This window comes from Vigna unguiculata, chromosome 10 (genome assembly GCF_004118075.2).
Source record: "Vigna unguiculata cultivar IT97K-499-35 chromosome 10, ASM411807v1, whole genome shotgun sequence".
In the NCBI taxonomy this organism is placed as follows: Eukaryota; Viridiplantae; Streptophyta; class Magnoliopsida; order Fabales; family Fabaceae; genus Vigna; species Vigna unguiculata.
Window position 1 is genome coordinate 4,837,501 of NC_040288.1, and position 11,246 is coordinate 4,848,746.

Here is an 11,246-nt window from a genome sequence, read left to right on the forward strand (position 1 = left end):
CGAGGGTAATTATTTCGCTTCTAGAGCGCTCAGCCCTGTGTCAGAAAGAGATTGAGGGCACATTCCGGCTAAGAAAATCAGTGAAATCCGTTTTTGCATAGCTTGCATTCTCTTTATTCGCCAATGAACATCTACCTTTCGTCTGTAACGTGCATTTTTTGCTTTATTTAATGGATCCTCGAACTTGAGTGAAAGCCAATGCGTTTTCCGAACCGAAAGGGGGTCTTGAAAAAAAAGGCCTACCCCTTGGATTGGAGATGTTGAAGTTGCGCATGAAGTAGTCTCTATCTCCCGGTCGGAGACAAGGGATGGATGTCGCTAGGCTAGGTCAACTCTATCATTGGTTTCATTATCCCTATAACGATCACTAGAAAAAGATATGTGCTACTACTATCCCGAAGCTAGGTGGTGCTATTATGGCGGGGGAAGGGTCTACTTCTGCTCCATCGGAATGCTTTTGGTGGCAGGTCTTTCTATTACCGATATGGACCTCAGGGTCTCGTACCTAGGTAAACGATCTATATAACTAAGGTAAGTATATCTATGAATCTGCTGCGTCTTTTATCTCTGGTGTTGGATCACCTACTCACTACTGCGCTGCGACAAGGACTGGAACTGCCTCCGCGTTTGGACCCTTTCTTCATTAACATCTCTTTGGTTTATTTACCTCCTCTTTCTTTGTTTTTAATCCTAATCCACAGGAGGTAAAATTCAGACTTTAGACTGCTGTTCAATTATTTCAGTGTCATTCTCGATCTAACAAGAATGGAATCACGCTCTGTAGGATTTGAACCTACGACATCGGGTTTTGGAGACCCGCGTTCTACCGAACTGAACTAAGAGCGCTTTCTTTTCATAAATAATTTTATGTGACCCCAATACATCTTGCATAATCGAATAGATATAATAGCCCTTGGCATAGAAGCTGTGAAAGAATAGGCTGCTGGAGGAAGAACCGCCCCAAAGCGGAACGGGCAAGTCAGCCAGAGCAACTTTGAGGGAAGCCAGCTCCTCATCTGACTTTGTTTGAAGGTCGGTGTCGAGGAATGGCATGGTCTCCGGGAGAAAGAAAGCCAAAGGAGCGAAAAGCACACCATCCTAGGTAAGCAGCATCTTTGAAGCGGCATCTCACTCAATATACGCAATTATAAGATAAGATCTGTCTTTTCCGGCCGATTCCATGCCACTCTACTTTGGACCCTCTTGCAGGAGCTCGGACTGAGTCTAGTTTAGGTCCATCCGAGGGTTTGGACGTCACTTCTTCACTTTTCTGCTTTTTGGATGGGTGCTCTCCCCCGAGTGAAGGCATAAGCCGTAGACAGTCACTAGTTTGATCGCTATGCCATTCTCGGCAACGATGTGGTGATAGCTGATCGACGAGTTGCTTCGGTCTACCTTGTTGAATCATCTACATTGATTGAGGACTCGATGTCAGAATGCATTCTTCGATACCCTGTTGTAGAAGTTTTCATCTAGTTCCTGTAGCTAGTCGTAGATGCATATTATAGCTGCTATCGGATCAGAGGTTCGGGGGATTTTTCACTTGATTATTTAAAAATAGATATTCATTTCATTCCTGTTGGATCTCTTGCTTTCAAGTTCTTTTAGTTTCTATGTAACTCAATCAGGACGTAGATGTAGATACGGATAGGGGTCAACCGGGTAACCAATCCCGGTGGCTGGATGACTCCTTCACCCTTAGATCGCAAGACTAAGGCAAACGAGGCGGAACCTCGGTGGCGTGATAGGCTGGTTCTCACCAGGGTCAGTCCTATCACAAAATTGGAGTTTCTAACCTCACTCTGCTTGGTAAGGCAGAGCCCTATGTTAGTCACATAGGCACCCCCCGGTTTCTTAGTGAAACTCATCAAGGTGAGGGTGGGCTAGCTTATAGCTATTCTATCACTCAGGGATCCAGAATGGAGCAACTGGGGGTGACGCGGAAGCCACCCGGGTGGGGCTGGTAAGATATGATATCAAGCGGTCTAGAATAGAATCGAAAGCTCAAAAGGGAAGTGAAGGATCAGTTCCTCCCATGCAATGTGGCATGGCTCGCTCGTGACTCATTGAGGAAGGGGCACGGTTCGAGATTATGTGAAGGACCCTAATGCTTAACATAAATAAGAGGACAAAGTCTTCCATTGAATGGCTGGTTTACAAACCTGGGCTCAGACGTAAGTCAGGAGAGGATTGAGCCTCTTGGTGGACTACAAGTTGAAGAGTTCATAATGTTGGGAAAAAACGGATCTGCCATTCCTACTCCCCAGTTATGTCATCCCTTACCTATGATTCCATCCTAGTTTTCGCCGCCCATGGTTCCGAGAGACCCAATTTATACAGAATGAGCACCTCACCCCTTTCTTTCCTTGTAGTTGGAGTTGGGCAAGATTTCACTTGTAAATGGATTGGCTTTAGATGCGGCTCATAACCACTGCTTGTGAACAGCTTGACTCCTGCTTTCCCGGCTACAGTACAGATTGTGCCAAAGACAGCTCGCTCCTGCTCAAAAATCACACAATAAGCCAAGGCAAGGCGGCCAGTTCTAATCTAGCTATTTCAAAACAAATTCTCATCTCAGGAAGACAGATCGAACTATTACAGATAGAACAGATAGATTGGTGTAGGCTCTAAGCCAAGCCGCCTATCTCGTGTGCTATAAAATACACAACGTACTTTCCCGAGCCTTTCTCAAGCTATTATGTCTAGTCCCAGGTACAAAGAGGTGTATATATAGCGTTCTCCTTCCTGCCTCGACCCTTTCGGCTAAGAGGAAATCCGGAGCGACAAAAGCGATTCCGGTCTCCCCACCATTCATTTGAAAGGTATAAGGCACGCCATTCGGTCCTTTCTAAAGTAGTAGTAGTGGTGGCTATCTCCGAAGTCTGGGATCTATTCCAACTTTACTTCATGTAAATAGTTGATAAGATTCGTGAACCCTGTTGAGTCCACGGGAAGATCTTCTTGTTCGGATTGCTAGCTTAGCTGCCCTTTTGGATACTACAATTTTCTTTTCATTTTACAGTTTACATCCAGGCCAAGTCCTTTTCTGCCTGTGGGAAACCAAGCAATGGATTCTCCCTGTGTCAATGTTATGGGTCCAATTCTAACTCTTTCATTGCTCTCTCCAGAAGCTTCACTTGCGACCTTATGCTTTCTATCCTAAATAGAGAAAGAGGGAAATAGGTCGTCAAATCAAAAGACGAGGCTGAGCGTTAGCGATGGGCTGGGTAACGAAGGGTGAGTGTCACGATGGTGCGAAGCAGAGAAGGAAAGTCAAGGGCTTTGTGGGCTAAGGGATCTCGATATGCCCCTTTAGATAAGAGTCAGTAGGCCTAGAAGGCTCCTATGCCAAAAGAAAATGCTCTACATGACTAAAGTCAAGGCGAACGGCATTAGTACAGCTGTTAAGAAGACTCTCCGATGTTGACTTTGTAAATTCATAGGCCTTTGTAACCGGTAGGTTACTTTTTACATAGAATTTCTAATGGAACTACCGTCTATTGTATAGGGCTACTATATTCATTTGTACTCGTCTACTAATGCCGGTCGGATTAGCTACATCGGATTGACTACTACCCTAGGATGATAGGACCAGTTGGAACGGCTTCTTCTCTTTCTACCTACACATCTCAGAGCTCATACACCTGCGCATCTCACTAGCGTCCTCTCTGTCCCGTAAGCATTTAGGGTCTTACTCTCTCTTCTCGGTCAGTATATTCCCCTAATCTCTCTATCATTGGCATTGGCATTGGAATAGCCAACAATAATAGGTAATGAACTCCTTGGGATCGAAAGAGAACTTTTGCTTTGGTCTCGAGGAATTGTTGAGCGAGGCTGACTTTAGAGGTGTAAGCACCGCGAGTCTCAATCCAGTCAAATTCCTGTTGGCTCATAACTGAGCGAAAGGCATAATAGATTCTTGCTCTTCTTAGCCTTGCAAATGAGGCGGTTGATAGACCCTTCCTGTCCTAGTGGTATGGTTAACATAAACTTCTGACTCTGAGGCTAGCTCTAGGACAAGCGGAGGTTCTTCTTTCTCCTCTGGGGTTAAGTCCAATACTAATGTGTATCTTTCTGCTTTATTCACTTCCTGAACAGTTTCTGTGCCCATTCTGGATTGAATACCTGTATATCTTGGTAAGATTAGGGTCAACGGTTTGTGCCTGTCTATTCCATCCATCCCTTCGTGGAGTTAGGGCGTGTGATGTGTCCTTTCCGATGCCCTCGGCCGCATTTCGGAATCAAAGAGTCATGGTGCTTTAGTTGTGGGTTAGCAGGGATAAGTTGGACTGCGCTAGTAGTTAGGGTGGTAAGATGAGCACCGCGATCGAAGGGCTCACTCTATGGAAGTCCTCTCCCACTTGAAAGCTAAATAAGGACACAAAGAATTGTATTCCATTCTTAGCAGAGGTTCCTTCCATCTAATCCCTCGAAGTACTTCGCTCACCTTCGAAGAGTGAAATGATCATTCAAAGCAGACTAACTAAAGGCATAGGGCAAAGGAGCTTAGAAGGGTGAGGGTGGCGGAGGGAATAAGGTATGAAATCACTTAGATAGAAGCATGTTGGATGACGGCCCCTATCGCTAATAAGAGACTGAATGGCAACAATTATGGATTCATAAATTTGGAGAAATAAGGTAATAGAAGGCTAGCTATATGCTTAACACAGCTAGTTCGAGAGCCATCGAAGTATCTAACTGCGCATTATAGCTAATCTGTCTGAGCCATCTCTTTTGAAGGTATGACACCTGCTAGGTTGACCGCGCCTCGAGGGAGACTATGGTAAGGTCGGATAGATCGAGTCTTTTGATACTCTTATTCTTAGGATTGGGCCCCTCAGTAATGAAAGCTATTGAAGAATGCCTCCCACCCGAAAGAGAAGAAGACATCGAGAAAACAGGGTGGCTCTCAAACTGAAACACATGTGGTAGGGTCTCTCTTTGTGAGCATACCAACCCGAGTTGGATCAATGAGGATGGTGTGATCTGACCTCTCAATCGTGGGTTTCCCCGTTCGAGGACTCCCTCGCCTTTGTCTTTCCTTTCGGCAGAGAAGAAGACGGAAAAACATAAGGGGATCTTTTTTTTTAAACTCCAAGGAGGATGGGCATGACAGAGTTTGGCAAGAATCATCCCTTCCTTTTTCAAAGACGACGAGCCGCCCACCTTCATTACCTAAGATGAAGAATTCTCACCCATGCTACGAGTCTGCGGTCAAGCGCAATCTGAGATCCCTCGTCGATAGACATGAACCAGGCGAGTCCGAATCCCTTTCTGTTTTGTTTTGTCAGCTGATCTTACGAGCTTTCATAGAAAGCCTATATCTTATAGCGCGTACAAGAAGAAGTGGTGGACAATCTTCTCTGCGCTCTTTGACCTACCATAGATCCTTAGTGGTGGACCGATCGACCTCAAGCCCTATCGTCAAAGACAGACTCTTTTAGTGCAATGAGATAGGTACTTTCAAAAAGTCAGTGGTAGGTTGTTCTCGTCAAGCAGTAAGGCGACAATCCAATCCTGAGCTTCGTCAATAGGCGTCCAATCCTGGGAAAAAAGTAGGGTAGAATCGCCGAGTCGTCTAGCCTAGTAAAAAGCAAGAGCCCCTGCCTCAACTCCACAATCACAATCATTTGTAAAGTAAAAAAGGGTGGTTTGCTCGTGCAATCTACGATAAATTCGTTCATTCACATGTTTTATTTTATCTGTTTGACTCAGAAGGAGGAGAAGACGAAGCCGAAGATACAGAAAGAATCGTCTCCAGCGCACCGATGGGAGACGGGGCCCCCGCAAGGAAAAGTGCTGCTCTCATAACCGACTGTTTTTAATCTTTTTATGGATGTGATATATCTGATGTTCAATTCTGTCATAGGGGCTGCTGCACACTGATATAAATCAAATTGAATTACGTCATCCGAGTGAAAATCAGACGATTCCACAGTTTGACCTGTCTATTAATGTCACGTCCCGCCTGTGCAGACTGACCTTTCTTTCATGACACTCTCGGCCATAAGCTGTATTATGTGTTTTCGCTAGGACCGACTTCTTTCGGGGCTACTCTCCTCCCGCTAGAAATGTAATAATACATCGAGAGTCTAATCCCGTGGCCCCCTCCGGCCAAATCAGTTCATTTCGCTCTCAGCGACCGCTCTTCGTTTAGGACGGACCGCTCTTCCTCTTCGGGTCCTCCTTGACTTATCTTTCTCCGGTCGTCCCCTCCGATCATGATCTACTTACTCCCTGTGATATAGCTTATGTTCAATAGGATCGAGACTACTCTAACAAACAATTGAAAATGAGAGGCAAGCAGGAATTGAACCCACTAATGGGCCAGCGCTTGGCGTTTACTCTAGCCCGTCTTTATAGGATAGATAGACCTATTTATTCAGTTGTCTTTCCCCTTACCTTATCAGTAGATCGGTGGAGGCCCGACCCTTGGTCCGACCTTGATGCCATAGTTTGGAGGGGGGCTGAGCAGTGGGTTGGAAAGAGTTGTAGAAAGAGAGGAATCGAGATAAAGTGCACTTTCCCTTGATGTCAGTCTATTCCAACAAAGCACACAATAAGTGAGATGAGCCTGCCAGCTCCGCCTTGGCCCTATGCCTTTTGGCCAGCTCGTCTGGACTTGGCTTTGACCGGTCTGCCCCCCTCTTGCAAGGATTCGACGCCTCCACTTGATGCTTTACGCCCACGCTTCGTTCAGGCAGCGCTACTCGGATATGTCTTGCCAATCGCCAAAGCAGTGCTACTTCCAGGATTTTTTTCGGCCAAGCTCGGGAACCTTCCCTTTAGTGAAAGGCTCTATCCCGGGACGAAGATAAAGAGGGGGGGAAGGCCAAGTACGAGATCACAGGGATCGGGCTGGAGCTTGACAAGAGCGATACAGGAAACCATACAATCGAAGGCTAGCAAGAAGAAGCAAAAAGATAGTCAAAGCTCAAGGGATTCATCACGAAGGCAAGTGCTCCAGCGGAAGCTATCAATTCAAAGGGAAGACCGGGTAGTGGTAGTTAACCGGGGGAGGGAGCAGCTCATCCGTCAGGATGGGATCCCTCTACTTCACGTTTTTGGCTTATCTTTTTATTGCTCAGACGCTTCCCATTGTCCGTCTGGTTGATGAAATAGGGGTTCCCGGTGAAGAAGAGGAGAAAGAAGACCTCAATCGTAAAGTAAGATCATATATCCTTTACACCCTGTCACGAACTATGATGGAACTGCCCGGCTAGCCATCTCATATGCTTCACACATGATGTTCGATTGCTTTCATAGAGCACATGACTATCTTCCAATCTAGTCTCGGTGGATGCTTTGCTACACACCCCTTTACTGGGACTGTCTTTGGCAAAGCCCGGTGATTGTATAATGGATACAGCTCATTGAGAAGAAGGCTTTCCCTCTTTCCTGTCCGGCCAAGTTTGAACTTCGATCGCTGGAAACTCATGCTTTCAGGCTTGCGTGCTTGTTCGAAACTCTTGATCTTCTCTCTAATCCCCATGCCATGATAGGAAAAATGGACCTCAATAGTAAGAAAACCCTGGAACAACGGAAAGGCTTCTCCCAAGGGAGATGGTCCCATAGCGTCTATCAGAGTCTGTTGATTGCCTTTTTATCTTTCTCCTCCTTCCCCTTCCATTCTATATCAGCTAGCTGGAAAAAGGGCTGTCCCGATGTGACTTGTCATCCTTGATGGCGGTCTTCTAACTCTTATGGCTACTCCATGCGGCTAGCGCCTTCCCATCCGAGTGACATAAGCCTTCCCCTGCAGTGAAGTTTCTTCCGCTTGAAAAAAAAAAGCATTTCTTATCCATCGCTCGTAGGGGTACTACTTCTCTCCTACTATCAAACCATATCGAAAAAGGAAGTCTTTCTAGCACTGATATGGCTCATGCTCCATAGCCTACTTAATTAACCATGCTCTCGTTCGTGCCCCATGTCTTCCATAAGTAAGTAAATGGCTCATAAGACAAGCAAGAATTCAAGCATCATTTCCAGGCACGTGTAAAATCAAATAATAAGGGACGGTCGGGATCGGTCTTTGTGCCTATGGGAATAAAGAACCTGGCCTTCGGGCAATTCATGTCTTTCTTTGATTTAGTACTACTTTAGTTTTTCAAAGGAAGATATTTTCTTTCCCTGCAGTGCTATAGTGCGCTTGGACTCTATCTCCGCTCCGCTGTCTGGCTTTCATGAAGAAAGATTGAAAGCGTCCTTATGTCAAAGATGTTCGTGTACTTTAGAAATAGGACTGCTCTTTCTAGGACTGTTAGCCCTGGTCTCTAGCCACCTAGAACTACCAGAGACTCGATCCACCTCAGGAACATTCAAAAGACTAAACTGGAACTCACTTATTGTCTCATGCCACCTCGGAAGATAAGACATATTCTCAGACAGAAAAGAAAGGACTTACCACTTGGCCACACTAAGAAGCCGGAGTCTGAGCTAGTAGCTAGCCCCAGGTATAGAACTGGAGTTCTCTATCAGGGAATTCCAGGAGTGAAATAGCAGGATTTTTTTTTTCATTGGATAGTGGTGCTACATGGAGTTAGGAAAAATAGGATCTCATGTGGAAGAAGGGCTAGACTGAAAGAAGATCTAAATAAGACAGGATTGTGACCTAATAAGCTAAAAATTCCGGACTCTACTCTAAGAAGTAAGCAAGCGCTACGCCCCTTGAAAGCGAAAGCGAGGAAAGGCTAATTGCGAAGAATCCTGTTATCGAATTAGCTCTTGCTGCGCCTTGTTCTCGAATAAGCTCTTTGAAACAGGAAAATAGCGTATCGTATAGGATATAGGAATGGAAAGGTATCGATTGCGGGCGGCTTTGAACCGGAGAGTTCTAAGGATCGTTGCGTAGGCCTCTTATCTTTGCGGGTGGATGCCCATGGAAAGCTGTTAAAGCAACTGACACCGGTTAATCAATAGTAGTGAGATCCACATCCCTGTCCCCTTCTTGAACAACCTATTCTGTGCGTGGAAGAAAAAGTTGTTTTGCTATAGCACCAAGTTTTATCCTGCAATGATCACCATTTACGCCGCACATAATCGTCTTATAACTGTTAGGAATCTTTCTTCCCATCGGGGAGATCGATCAATTTCAATTTCTCATGCCAGCCCATGAGGGATAAAATCATTCTTAGTTTTGCCGCTAGTGAAGAACAACATTTCTCGAAATAGAGGCGACCGAAGGGAGGGAAAAGGTCTTCATTGATTTCGCCCATAGGTGGGATCTAAATTCCTCCTTTTTGACATGCCACTTCCAGGGAAATGCTATTTGCTAGTTTTCCCAGAGGAAACGATCGGCCCATCGATACCGTATGGAAACAGGAACAAGAGAAGAACGAAGCCCTACATCGCTGTCTTCCGGGGTATTGAGAATGTGGTATTGCTTCGCGCGGTCTCAGTCTCAGTAGGTTGCTAGCTTCCTTGCTCCGATATGAGTTGATAAGTATCCGGGGAAGTCCCCTATAAGGCTAGTCCCGTTCCACTCTTCTCTCAATGTCAGTGCTTGGGGATCGGGTACAGCGAGATCACTTTTCAGCTTGTTAGTCTGCTATGCATGAAAGCAAGGAGGAGTTTTTCTTTAATTACTCGGCGGTATGTGATCAATTTGTATACAAGGTCTCACATGTAGAGATGCCCTACCCATAGAGGAAGGAGTTGGTAGCAGACAAGTCATTCAGCAATGAAACTTCCATGGCGTAAATAAATGGATCTTTCACGAATCTGTCTAGAGAGATCTATATTGCATAGATAAGGTGCCTATCTCTACACGTCCACAATGAGATCAATCAGAAAAGCAAAGAAGGAGCTTTCTTGGAAAGCCTTGGTATGGTCCACTCGATGAGTATCCCTGGAATTTACCTTCCAAATTGTAAAGAGAAGGTCTTACTCCCTACCGTTGAATGCGTGTGGTCAACTGTGTAATCGAGGAAGCCAACATTGACTGACTTTCATGGTTCAGATTCGAAAGAAGAAAGAGTTTGGGATGAAAGTCCGAGCTTTGCTATCAATATTTCGTAGTTATACCGTTGATACTCTTCTTTGAATAACTGACCGACGGCGGAATGGTAAGCTTCCTCGTTCGCTTTCGCGGGTCAAAGAAGATCAATATGTAACATAACGGAAATGAAAGCTAAAATAGCAACATGAGATAGGAGAGAGTTGACCCAGGCAACGCCAATCTCGATTCAACTACATACAGTTGGTGTAAGGGGAGAACAGCTGTTGAGGAGTCAAATCTTTCTAAGGAATCTCCTTTTCACACAGACACCATTATGAACAATTCGTTCACTTTGCTTTGGCTTGATGGAAGTCACAGTATTCCTCAAGCTTTGTTCCTATGGCTTTCGATTCTGGATTCGGAACAGGTTTGATAAGTCCTTTGCTAGATGCTATCTTGTATACCACGCCCAGTGGGGAAGATATATTGCTGCGTAATGACCGTACCCTAAAGACTATGTACATCTTAACTGAACAAGTACTAACACTAAGAGAGTCACCTGTGCTCAGACAAAGGGACTAGGAATATAGATAATGGTTTATTCTTTAGTCGTATCCAGAAGGCATTCTATCGCCATAGGACTACCTTGTTAGAGGTAGTGCCTATCTATCCCTTGTCATAGCAGGCCTCATCCGTGAAGGCTAAGACGTGGATGCACTCTAGGGCGCGAACCTTTTCTTTTTTTGAAACTAAAAACATAAGATGATAGGCCGAAGTTGGAAATGAAAGGTCCCGAGGTCCATAAAACAAAGGCATTATAAGCCCAATTATCCGCCTTAGATAAGAATGATGACCTAAACGCGTGTATAGTGCTGCACGACTGGTAAGATAAAGGAGAGCCTTCCAAGTGTGCATCAGACTAGTAAATAGATTAACTACCAGCTAAGCTAATAGGATGGTGGCATAGCAAGGAAGTCCCCCTCAGAGAGGTGGGCTGGGTATGAGCGAGTCGAGACCATGGATACGACCTTCTCAGTAGATCGCCAAGGTGAGACTCTTGAATCAAAGGTAGACAGCCTAAGAGGCTTCATTCCAAGGGGCAAACAGTAGTTTATTCAAGAAGATCTGGGCCCCACAGCCTAATAGAGTAGAGCGCAGAATACTTTCCCAAAAGATTGTTTTCTATTAGTCAGAGAATCTCAGAAGCTAAGCTTTGATTTGAAAAGGCACTGCTCTCACCGGCGTATGTGCCTAGATTAGGTAGGACTAGCTGCTTAACCGGCCACTTGACTCTTTCCTACCCCTATGG

The 11,246-nt window shown here is 45.3% G+C and overlaps 1 non-coding gene across 1 annotated transcript; it reads right to left on the reverse strand.

The window, feature by feature from the left end:
* Positions 1 to 772: 772 nt before the first annotated feature.
* Positions 773 to 846, reverse strand: TRNAW-CCA. Its single transcript has one exon. It is a non-coding gene; the product is annotated as a tRNA-Trp (tRNA).
* Between the last annotated feature and the right edge of the window lie 10,400 nt (positions 847 to 11,246).